Source organism: Ostrea edulis, chromosome 2, assembly GCF_947568905.1.
Source record: "Ostrea edulis chromosome 2, xbOstEdul1.1, whole genome shotgun sequence".
Classification (NCBI taxonomy): Eukaryota; Metazoa; Mollusca; class Bivalvia; order Ostreida; family Ostreidae; genus Ostrea; species Ostrea edulis.
This window is the reverse complement of record NC_079165.1, coordinates 11,533,990-11,547,444: the sequence shown is the minus strand read 5'-3', so window position 1 is coordinate 11,547,444 and position 13,455 is coordinate 11,533,990.

The window sequence follows — 13,455 nt, the reverse complement described above, 5'->3', positions numbered from 1 at the left end:
AGAGCTCGGAGAAACGCATGTAACTCAGTGGCGGATCTAGGATTTCCGGAGAGGGGTGTGAAAGTCAAAGATTAGCCAAAGTAATCGGCCATTCGGGTGCAAAATTTTGATTTTCATTCACAATCTGTGGCGTAAAAAGGGAGGGGGATACTGACCCCCTAAATCTGCCATTGAGACTAGCTGCGAAGACACTACGTTTAAAAGTAAGTACGTGCTATTTTTATCTGAACACGACACGTGTTAGTTGTAAAAACATCGGTCAATGGGAACATGGAAGGGTTTCTGTTGAAATAATTATTTATAATTAGTTATTATAAGGAGCAGGGAATAATCTTATGTACTTGAAAGGTGAGTGTGGACCCCCTTGAAGGGGAATTTAGATAATTTCCTACACAACACCTTTGCTGTCATTCAAAACCACGTGATGTAAATAAGCATTCAAAAGTCCGAGTCAACATGAAGAAACCTTTGAATTCCGGACGATCTTCAACGCGCAGTTGAGAGTAAATTGATGCATCCCAAATGTTCAAAATTGTCAGTATCGATGTGAATTTTATCATTTTATCAATATATGGTTTAAAAAACACTTCATTAAAATGTGGAAAATGAGCTGTAGTGTCTCTTTAATAGAATGAAGCAAATTGTCAAGGATTTAGGAAGAAATATAAGTTCTTCCAATAAAAGTTATTCAATAAATCGAAATAATTTGTCATTTATTTCTCCGATTGTGGGAAAAATTATTGCTTCTTCTATCGTTTACATTTTTCTAAACAAGAGACCAATATTTAACTTGAATTTTGAACATTTGAGGGGGAGTAACCCGTCACTGTATATAGCTAGAACAATATTTGCGTACCTACTTTCATCTGGGCTAAATAAACGTACCCAATTGAGAGATCCTCAAGACGGAGGATATCCTCTTGCCATAAGTGTGTACAAGCTTTTAATGAAGTACTGTAGTGACCTTGATCCTTTGACCCCCAAAAGGATAGGGTTCTTTCTCTTTTGATAACAATGCTAAAGTATCAATCCTATGACCTATAGAGTTTCTACGATCTCAGTGTTTCACAGACAAACGGTACCGTTACTATATCCCCTCTCACAATGAATTGCAAGGGGATTAAAATATGAGTAACACATTTATTTGAAAAGATATATTTTGATCAAAAATGTGCTTTCTGCGTAATGGAATCGGTGACTATTTTATTTATTTATTTTTAGCGATAAACAACACGAAAGAAATGCTTTTTTTCTCTATAATGCAATAGGGATTATAAATTTCAATTGAGCGATGCACAGATTTCTACGTAATACAATAGGGTATGCAATTTATTTAGCGATGCACAACGGGCAATAGAAAGCATGTGAAAACGGACAAAATAAAGCGATGATATTGATATTGCGCATTCAAATTCTGTCGGGAAGGAATTTACGAACAGCGCACTGAACATGCTGATTAGATCAAAACAAGACATGATTTTGTACAATGTGTAACCCTGACTCGCATTTTTACTATGAATCACGGAAACCAGGACCCAAGATCATAAACTGAGAATAGACTCAAGTCAAAATTTTGATTACTTCTATTTTAAGATTTATCTAGCACAGATGTTTAAAAAACGTCAGGTTTATTAAAAAAAATCCAATGCAAACATACACTGTATACTAAAAATTGTGTATGTTAATAAAAACTATTTCAAAAGTTAACTGGATTTGAAATTCAGACTTAAGAATATTCTCAGTTTATAATCTTGAGGTCTGAAATTGCGACCAGTCGAAGCAAAGATGTTTTGAAGTTATAACACACTAAAAAGATGAGAATCCCTTCTGTTTAAACCACATTTCATATGCATTTTGTGATGCTACCCGCTTGTTGGAATGTTTAAACGATGTACAGACTTATCGTCAATGACGTAGAATTATACATGAACTGATGTAGATTTCGTTTTATACTTTAAAATCAAGCGGCTGGTACCTGTAAAATCAAGGAATCGTTCTCTGTTTTTTGACTGAAATACAATTCAAGTGAACTTATTTCTCTGTTACTTTTCATAAATCGTCATGATATTGAATCTAGAGTACATTGAAATCCGAATTGACGGCGTTAAAAGAGAATTGCTTTGCTAATCGTTCAAAACCGAACACACGAGTTCACGACCTTTCGTTCTATAGAAGACGCGGACGTCAATGATATGATAATAGTGAGGAATTACTGTGCGCCGTAAATAAGGGTTAGAGTTAGAGGTAGGGTTACGATTAGAACTAAAACGTTCAAAGACCAATTGAGTAGTACTGGTCCCCACTGCTAATACTATTGCTATTCTGAAAGTACAGTTTCCCTTGCTTGTCGTAAGAGGCGACTAAATGGGGCGGTCTTTCTGATGAGACCGCAAAAACCGAAATCCTGTGTCACAGTAGATGCTGCACGATAAAGATCCCTCCCTGCTTGAAGGTGGTAAGCACCGAGCATAGACCTAAACTGCTTGACGTTTGTCATGTGACCATACAATAAGATTTCAAAATCTACTTCCGCTTTCAGTTGTGCCTGTTAATGAATGTACTTCTTTTTCCATTTCGTGGAACATTGCGACTTCCATTTCATGTCATTATGCGCAAGAATAGTTGTGTACTGAAACTATGGAAGAGTATAGAATAAGGTAACAGTACACACTATCATCGTTTTGTCGATTCAGAGAATGATACATGTTTACATAACCGACTCCGGCTCGAATGGATTTCCTGCTATTTTTATTGTACATCGACAGATCACGGAAGTCTGGGAAATATTTGCAACAGCAATATGTAAGAAGAGTAGATTAAAGAAAAAATGAACCAGCAGGAAGCCGTTACATTTTGGAATGCGCATTGAATGGGATAAGTCAGATTATATGTGGTTCTTTCGTCGTATCTGATCAACATGATTGATTGATTGTGTTTTGCTTAACGTCTTACTGGATAATTTTTCACACATATGGAGACGTTACCAAGACCGGTGAAGGGCTTGAAATTTAGGCCTATGCTCGACGCTTACGAATATTGAGTAGTGAGGGTTCTTTAGCGTGCCACACCTATTGTGACACGGGTCATCCGTTAATAAAGTCATCTCCGAGGATCCGTGAAATGCACACCTGATGGCGAGAGTTTGGCGATGGAATTGCCACTACCTGTTTTAACGACTTAGGTGTGTCGCGGCCGGAATTCGAACCCCGGGCCTTCCGCATGCGGGGCGATCGCTCTAACCTCTCGGCCACCACGGCAGTTGATCAACATGACGTTAAAGATTAGAAAACCTTATTTAAATGTCATACCTTCAAATCTGCTGTTCAATTATTTATCGTTTCTTTTTCCTTTTCCCCCTCCCCCCCCCTTTTTTTTGGTTAAAAGATCAGAAAAATCTGTTAACTGTCTATATTAAAAAGTGAAAGAAATGATTAACAATTGAACAGCTTGATTTGTAGATGCATATTTACGTGAGTTATCGTTCTAGCCCTAAGTCGTCTAAAAGAAAACAATGTCCCCCATATCGAGCTTTAAAAATACCCTTAAAAACATTTTTATCCAATTTTTGTTTCTTTGGTGTTTTTTTTAAACTGTCTGAGACATGCTTAATCAGAAAATCATATTAGCTTTGATGTGTATAGCCCACAATTTTGTAAGTCTTCCTTAAGTCTTCAATTACCAATAGGTCTCCATTTGTGTTGAGTCCCTATATCTCCACCTGCACAATATGTCCGCCTTCCCTATATGTACGCCCAATTTTGAAACAAACTGTCCTCATACGTCCGCCTGCACACTTTGTCCATCGAAATGTTTCCAAACTCTCCTTATACATAAATGTATGTCCGCCTGCACAAAATAATGTCTTTCCTACCACTTTTTTAACGAACTATCACAATATGTCCATCCACATTTTCATTTATTATTTCATTGGCGTTGGGTAATATTTCTTCATAAAACAATCGTCAAAACGACTCTGCATTATACATGTGAGCATGAAATAAATTCCCTTTCAAAAATAGTCGCAATGTGTCCATTCTCGTAAAACCTTTACCAATATGAATATTTAATGCTCTTTTTATACATGTATACATATAGGCACTACTTTGAAAATATCACGAAAAATTTACCCTCAAATAATCATAAAATAGCTGTTTTATACCAATTAATTTGATTAGTTCGAATTATATCATTTTAAAATGAATAACAGAGCATCATGCAGTTGCAATGTTACAGGGGAACATTGAAAGCGTGGGAATCTCTATAGATTAAAGAAAATATAAATCTGTGTTTAAAGTGGCATATAGGCCCGATGGGCCGGGTGTTTGATTTATTTTTACACTGTCTGTTAACATAATGTTTGTGAATATACAAATGTACTTGTAACTATAAATAATAAACTACTACCACTACTACTAATCCAATTATCAGGTACGGAGTTGGGTGTCACGGATAGGTTGGCGATAGGGTGTGTATACTACACATTACAGGAACACATGAAACGTGTCTAGAGATGCCGCTCCGTACTCTTCTGTCATCCTCAGTCCGAATTCCGTTAATTACATAGCATGTGGATATATGACATGTGATATCATGCATTCGCCAATGAAATAACGCTATATTTTTTTCTAAATCGATCATTTTGCTGACCCCTGTCGGTTCAAGATGAAGAAATGGTGAGTAGCATACGTTGGCCTATATTTTGATAGCATTTAGTACTCTAAAAATATTGATTGATTAAAATAAATATGAATTCCCCATGACACTGTTTAAACACACAAGCTACAAATCTTATGCTTTACCTCTAAGCGGTAATAATCATTCCCAAGTATGGAAATTAAGTTAAACATACATATTTTGATTATGTTTTATCATTAGAGGGGTATAGTCAAGATGTGAGCTGAAAATCTTCAATTTTTTACAAATAGATTTTGATGCTTAACTATGGTGCATATATTTCTAATTTCAAGTTAAAAAGAAATTTGGAGCTCAGAATTCTTTGTGATGTAAGCATGGCTCGTGTAATGTTTTGTTTACATAGCTTAAAGATGCTCGTAAAAGTTTCGTTCAAAGCAGATTTATTGATCATTTTCAATTTATAAGTTTATTCTAAGAACAATTAAATAGTTTCTAGTGTTTGTGACATCTGATTACGTTTTAAACATGATATGGCCTTGTTTACAAAACAAAAACACAAATTGTGAGTGCTTTATCTCTCAATATTTGTCATTCAAATTTCTGTTGACCACTAGAAATATCTTAGGTATCAAGTATTGCAATCATTTAAGATGGGAAAATAAAATTTGAAAATTATCTGTTCGAATTGTAACCATGCCCATAAAATGTGACGATTACATAATATTGTTGGCAGACTTTAATCAAATATGATCTACTAGATGCAATGGTCTTCAATTACCTCATTACATGTATTTACATCAGAAAACAAACAATAGTGTTTCATAACAACGCCTCACCCTTCCAACTTTTTCATGATTTACATTAGGAAACACAGCGCAATCGAGTTACTAGCTAAAACAGTTGCACATGAAAATATCACTCTCAGTCAAGGATCTATGACTTAGCAACGCGCTTCACTGCAATTTTTTTTTTAATATTTAAGTTATGAAACAGCATGGTTGCTTCACTACTTCATACACTCACAGATATCTAAAAGATGACGTAGCGTTAATCTACAAAATAACAACGCTTAACTCTTCAAATATCTGATTACATGTATTCACGTAAGAAAACACAACGACGTTATATCATACATTCGCGGAGAATTGAGTTAACATACCGTTATTATAAAGCCGCACACTTAAGTTTAATTTTATTATTTACGTTAGCGAACACAACATGGATGCATTCACTCATACACATGCGTAAAAATGACAATTTTGATTATAACCATTGCGTTATTCTACGACATAACACATCACACTTTATTCATTTTTTTAGATTTACGCGAGAGAACACAACAAAGTTACGTTACTAGCTCATACACTCGAGTACCCGTTTATAGACAATGTGAAATGAACAAACCATTAACTGAATCTCGCTTTTCTTGTTTCCTTCATTATTTTCTGAAAAACTTCCCATGTTATCAAGAAAAATAAATGAATAAAAACCCATAATGGTCACTCCTCCATAAAGAAGTTATGAAATTCGTTTAATGGAATTCATAATTTTTCTACGTTTCCAGCTGTAGCCATAGGGGATGAAAGTCATAATGTTACGAATTTCGAATAGTCCGAAAGCAATACAAAATCAGGAGAAATTGGAGATGGATGGAGAATTCCAATAGTAGAGATTTGGGGGAAATAATATGAAATGGCAATCTTTAAGTCAGTACCTTTCGTATTTTGAGAATTGAACATAACCACACCTCATACATTGTAGTTATAACTTCATACGAGTATGTATGAACATATATTTCAAGGAAGAAAACAGCAGGTATCGTTAAAGGATGAGGCACTGTGTAACATAGATATACCACAAAGATAGCAGCTTTTTCTTTTTTTTCACTGCGAAATTTAACGTTCATATGGAAGTTCACCAAAATTATGAAATATGCTTTCGTAATGGTCTGCTGATATGGAATTTTAAAATTCTAGGAACGTGTACTTATTAAAAAGTGTTTAATTATTCAGTTAAAACGTTTCTTATTAGAATATATGTAACATGCTTTAATAGAATGAAGCAAATTGTCAAGAATTTAGGAAAAAATATAAGTTCTTCCAATAAAAGTTATTCAATAAATCGAAATATTTTGTCATTTATTTCTCCGATTGTGGGAAAAATTATTGCTTCTTCTATCGTTTACATTTTTCTAAACAAGAGACCAATATTTAACTTGAATTTTGAACATTTGAGGGGGAGTAACCCGTCACTGTATATAGCTAGAACAATATTTGCGTACCTACTTTCATCTGGGCTAAATAAACGTACCCAATTGTATACATAATATGTAGCGTCGGTATTGCTTATATATTTATACAGAAATATATTTTCACAGCCTGTCTGTATGCCTGAAATCTTAGAAATTGAAATAACATTGCAAAACATTCAATACAAACTTCTGTACCGTCATATCGATTGAAACATGACTACTGTGTATTTAAAAAAAATTCAGTGTTTACATATACATGTATATTCGATGGCGTTGAACTGAATATTAATAAGAGATCCTCACACTCATTGCGAGAGGATATGCCTCATATCCTCTCCCAATGAGTGTGTACAAGCTTTTAATGAAGTACTGTAGTGACCTTGATCCTTTGACCCCCAAAAGGATAGGGTTCTTTCTTTTTTGATAACAATGCTAAAGTATCAATCATATGACCTGTAGAGTTTCTACGATCTCAGTGTGTCACAGACAAACGGTACCGTTACTACATCCCCTCTCACAATGAATTGCGAGGGGTTAAAATACGAGTAACACATTTGTTTAAAAAGATATATTTTGATCAAAAATGTGCTTTCTGCGTAATGGAATCGGTGACTATTTTATTTATTTATTTTTAGCGATAAACAACACGAAAGAAATGCTTTTTTTCTCTATAATGCAATAGGGATTATAAATCTATTTATTTCAATTGAGCGATGCACAGATTTCTACGTAATACAATAGGGTATGAAATTTATTTAGCGATGCACAACGGGCAATAGAAAGCATGTGAAAACGGACAAAATAAAGCGATGATAATGATATTGCGCATTCAAATTCTGTCGGGAAGGAATTTACGAACGGCTCACTGAATATGCTGATTAGATCAAAACAAGACATGATTTTGTACAATGTGTAACCCTGACTCGCATTTTTACTATGAATCACGGAAACCAGGACCCAAGATCATAAACTGAGAATAGACTCAAGTCAAAATTTTGATTACTTCTATTTTAAGATTTATCTAGCACAGATGTTTAAAAAACGTCAGGTTTATTAAAAAAAAATGCAATGCAAACATACACTGTATACTAAAAATTGTGTATGTTAATAAAAACTATTTCAAAAGTTAACTGGATTTGAAATTCAGACTTAAGAATATTCTCAGTTTATAATCTTGAGGTCTGAAATTGCGACCAGTCGAAGCAAAGATGTTTTGAAGTTATAACACACTAAAAAGATGAGAATCCCTTCTGTTTAAACCACATTTCATATGCATTTTGTGATGCTACCCGCTTGTTGGAATGTTTAAACGATGTACAGACTTATCGTCAATGACGTAGAATTATACATGAACTGATGTAGATTTCGTTTTATACTTTAAAATCAAGCGGCTGGTACCTGTAAAATCAAGGAATCGTTCTCTGTTTTTTGACTGAAATACAATTCAAGTGAACTTATTTCTCTGTTACTTTTCATAAATTGTCATGATATTGAATCTAGAGTACATTGAAATCCGAATTGACGGCGTTAAAAGAGAATTGCTTTGCTAATCGTTCAAAACCGAACACACGAGTTCACGACCTTTCGTTCTATAGAAGACGCGGACGTCAATGATATGATAATAGTGAGGAATTACTGTGCGCCGTAAATAAGGGTGAGAGTTAGAGGTAGGGTTACGATTAGAACTAAAACGTTCAAAGACCAATTGAGTAGTACTGGTCCCCACTGCTAATACTATTGCTATTCTGAAAGTACAGTTTCCCTTGCTTGTCGTAAGAGGCGACTAAATGGGGCGGTCTTTCTGATGAGACCGCAAAAACCGAAATCCTGTGTCACAGTAGATGCTGCACGATAAAGATCCCTCCCTGCTTGAAGGTGGTAAGCACCGAGCATAGACCTAAACTGCTTGACGTTTGTCATGTGACCATACAATAAGATTTCAAAATCTACTTCCGCTTTCAGTTGTGCCTGTTAATGAATGTACTTCTTTTTCCATTTCGTGGAACATTGCGACTTCCATTTCATGTCATTATGCGCAAGAATAGTTGTGTACTGAAACTATGGAAGAGTATAGAATAAGGTGACAGTACACACTATCATCGTTTTGTCGATTCAGAGAATGATACATGTTTACATAACCGACTACGGCTCGAATTGATTTTCTGCTATTTTTATTGTACATCGACAGATCACGGAAGTCTGGGAAATATTTGCAACAGCAATATGTAAGAAGAGTAGATTAAAGAAAAAATGAACCAGCAGGAAGCCGTTACATTTTGGAATGCGCATTGAATGGGATAAGTCAGATTATATGTGGTTCTTTCGTCGTATCTGATCAACATGATTGATTGATTGTGTTTTGCTTAACGTCTTACTGGATAATTTTTCACACATATGGAGACGTTACCAAGACCGGTGAAGGGCTTGAAATTTAGGCCTATGCTCGACGCTTACGAATATTGAGTAGTGAGGGTTCTTTAGCGTGCCACACCTATTGTGACACGGGTCATCCGTTAATAAAGTCATCTCCGAGGATCCGTGAAATGCACACCTGATGGCGAGAGTTTGGCGATGGAATTGCCACTACCTGTTTTAACGACTTAGGTGTGTCGCGGCCGGGATTCGAACCCCGGGCCTTCCGCATGCGGGGCGATCGCTCTAACCTCTCGGCCACCACGGCAGTTGATCAACGTGACGTTAAAGATTAGAAAACCTTATTTAAATGTCATACCTTCAAATCTGCTGTTCAATTATTTATCGTTTCTTTTTCCTTTTCCCCCTCCCCCCCCCCCCCTTTTTTTTGGTTAAAAGATCAGAAAAATCTGTTAACTGTCTATATTAAAAAGTGAAAGAAATGATTAACAATTGAACAGCTTGATTTGTAGATGCATATTTACGTGAGTTATCGTTCTAGCCCTAAGTCGTCTAAAAGTAAAAAATGTCCCCCATATCGAGCTTTAAAAATTCACTTTAAAACATTTTTATCCAATTTTTGTTTCTTTGGTGTTTTTTTTAAACTGTCTGAGACATGCTTAATCAGAAAATCATATTAGCTTTGATGTGTATAGCCCACAATTTTGTAAGTCTTCCTTAAGTCTTCAATTACCAATAGGTCTCCATTTGTGTTGAGTCCCTATATCTCCACCTGCACAATATGTCCGCCTTCCCTATATGTACGCCCAATTTTGAAACAAACTGTCCTCATACGTCCGCCTGCACACTTTGTCCATCGAAATGTTTCCAAACTCTCCTTATACATAAATGTATGTCCGCCTGCACAAAATAATGTCTTTCCTACCACTTTTTTAACGAACTATCACAATATGTCCATCCACATTTTCATTTATTATTTCATTGGCGTTGGGTAATATTTCTTCATAAAACAATCGTCAAAACGACTCTGCATTATACATGTGAGCATGAAATAAATTCCCTTTCAAAAATAGTCGCAATGTTTCCATTCTCGTAAAACCTTTACCAATATGAATATTTTATGCTCTTTTTATACATGTATACATATAGGCACTACTTTGAAAATATCACGAAAAATTTACCCTCAAATAATCATAAAATAGCTGTTTTATACCAATTAATTTGATTAGTTCGAATTATATCATTTTAAAATGAATAACAGAGCATCATGCAGTTGCAAGGTTACAGGGGAACATTGAAAGCGTGGGAATCTCTATAGATTAAAGAAAATATAAATCTGTGTTTAAAGTGGCATATAGGCCCGATGGGCCGGGTGTTTGATTTATTTTTACACTGTCTGTTAACATAATGTTTGTGAATATACACATGTACTTGTAACTATAAATAATAAACTACTACCACTACTACTAATCCAATTATCAGGTACGGAGTTGGGTGTCACGGACAGGTGCGCGATAGGGTGTGTATACTACACATTACAGGAACACATGAAACGCGTCTAGAGATGCCGCTCCGTACTCTTCTGTCATCCTCAGTCCGAATTCCGTTAATTACATAGCATGTGGATATATGACATGTGATATCATGCATTCGCCAATGAAATAACGCTATATTTTTTTCTAAATCGATCATTTTGCTGACCCCTGTCGGTTCAAGATGAAGAAATGGTGAGTAGCATACGTTGGCCTATATTTTAATAGCATTTAGTACTCTAAAAATATTGATTGATTAAAATAAATATGAATTCCCCATGACACTGTTTAAACACACAGGCTACAAATCTTATGCTTTTCCTCTAAGCGGTAATAATCATTCCCAAGTATGGAAATTAAGTTAAACATACATATTTTGATTATGTTTTATCATTAGAGGGGTATAGTCAAGATGTGAGCTGAAAATCTTCAATTTTTAAAAAATAGATTTTGATGTTTAACTATGGTGCATATATTTCTAATTTCAAGTTAAAAAGAAATTTGGAGCTCAGAATTCTTTGTGATGTAAGCATGGCTCGTGTAATGTTTTGTTTACTTAGCTTAAAGATGCTCGTAAAAGTTTCGTTCAAAGCAGATTTATTGATCATTTTCAATTTATAAGTTTATTCTAAGAACAATTAAATAGTTTCTAGTGTTTGTGACATCTGATTACGTTTTAAACATGATATGGCCTTGTTTACAAAACAAAAACACAAATTGTGAGTGCTTTATCTCTCAATATTTGTCATTCAAATTTCTGTTGACCACTAGAAATATCTTAGGTATCAAGTATTGCAATCATTTAAGATGGGAAAATAAAATTTGAAAATTATCTGTTCGAATTGTAACCATGCCCATAAAATGTGACGATTACATAATATTGTTGGCAGACTTTAATCAAATATGATCTACTAGATGCAATGGTCTTCAATTACCTCATTACATGTATTTACATCAGAAAACAAACAATAGTGTTTCATAACAACGCCTCACCCTTCCAACTTTTTCATGATTTACATTAGGAAACACAGCGCAATCGAGTTACTAGCTAAAACAGTTGCACATGAAAATATCACTCTCGGTCAAGGATCTATGACTTAGCAACGCGCTTCACTGCAATTTTTTTTTAATATTTAAGTTATGAAACAGCATGGTTGCTTCACTACTTCATACACTCACATATATCTAAAAGATGACGTAGCGTTAATCTACAAAATAACAACGCTTAACTCTTCAAGTATCTGATTACATGTATTCACGTAAGAAAACACAACGACGTTATATCATACATTCGCGGAGAATTGAGTTAACATACCGTTATTATAAAGCCGCACACTTAAGTTTAATTTTATTATTTACGTTAGCGAACACAACATGGATGCATTCACTCATACACATGCGTAAAAATGACAATTTTGATTATAACCATTGCGTTATTCTACGACATAACACATCACACTTTATTCATTTTTTTAGATTTACGCGAGAGAACACAACAAAGTTACGTTACTAGCTCATACACTCGCGTACCCGTTTATAGATAATGTGAAATGAACAAACCATTAACTGAATCTCGCTTTTCTTATTTCCTTCATTATTTTCTGAAAAACTTCCCATGTTATCAAGAAAAATAAATGAATAAAAACCCATAATGGTCACTCCTCCATAAAGAAGTTATGAAATTCGTTTAATGGAATTCATAATTTTCCTACGTTTCAAGCTGTAGCCATAGGGGATGAAAGTCATAATGTTACGAATTTCGAATAGTCCGAAAGCAATACAAAATCAGGAGAAATTGGAGATGGATGGAGAATTCCAATAGTAGAGATTTGGGGAAAATAATATGAAATGGCAATCTTTAAGTCAGTACCTTTCGTATTTTTAGAATTGAACATAACCACACCTCATACATTGTAGTTATAACTTCATACGAGTATGTATGAACATATATTTTAAGGAAGAAAACAGCAGGTATCGTTAAAGGATTAGGCACTGTGTAACATAGATATACCACAAAGATAGCAGCTTTTTCTTTTTTTCACTGCGAAATTTAACGTTCATATGGAAGTTCACCAAAATTATGAAATATGCTTTCGTAATGGTCTGCTGATATGGAATTTTAAAATTCTAGGAACGTGTACTTATTAAAAAGTGTTTAATTATTCAGTTAAAACGTTTCTTATTAGAATATATGTAACATGCTTTAATAGAATGAAGCAAATTGTCAAGGATTTAGGAAAAAATATAAGTTCTTCCAATAAAAGTTATTCAATAAATCGAAATATTTTGTCATTTATTTCTCCGATTGTGGGAAAAATTATTGCTTCTTCTATCGTTTACATTTTTCTAAACAAGAGACCAATATTTAACTTGAATTTTGAACATTTGAGGGGGAGTAACCCGTCACTGTATATAGCTAGAACAATATTTGCGTACCTACTTTCATCTGGGCTAAATAAACGTACCCAATTGTATACATAATATGTAGCGTCGGTATTGCTTATATATTTATACAGAAATATATTTTCACAGCCTGTCTGTATGCCTGAAATCTTAGAAATTGAAATAACATTGCAAAACATTCAATACAAACTTCTGTACCGTCATATCGATTGAAACATGACTACTGTGTATTTAAAAAAAATTCAGTGTTTACATATACAT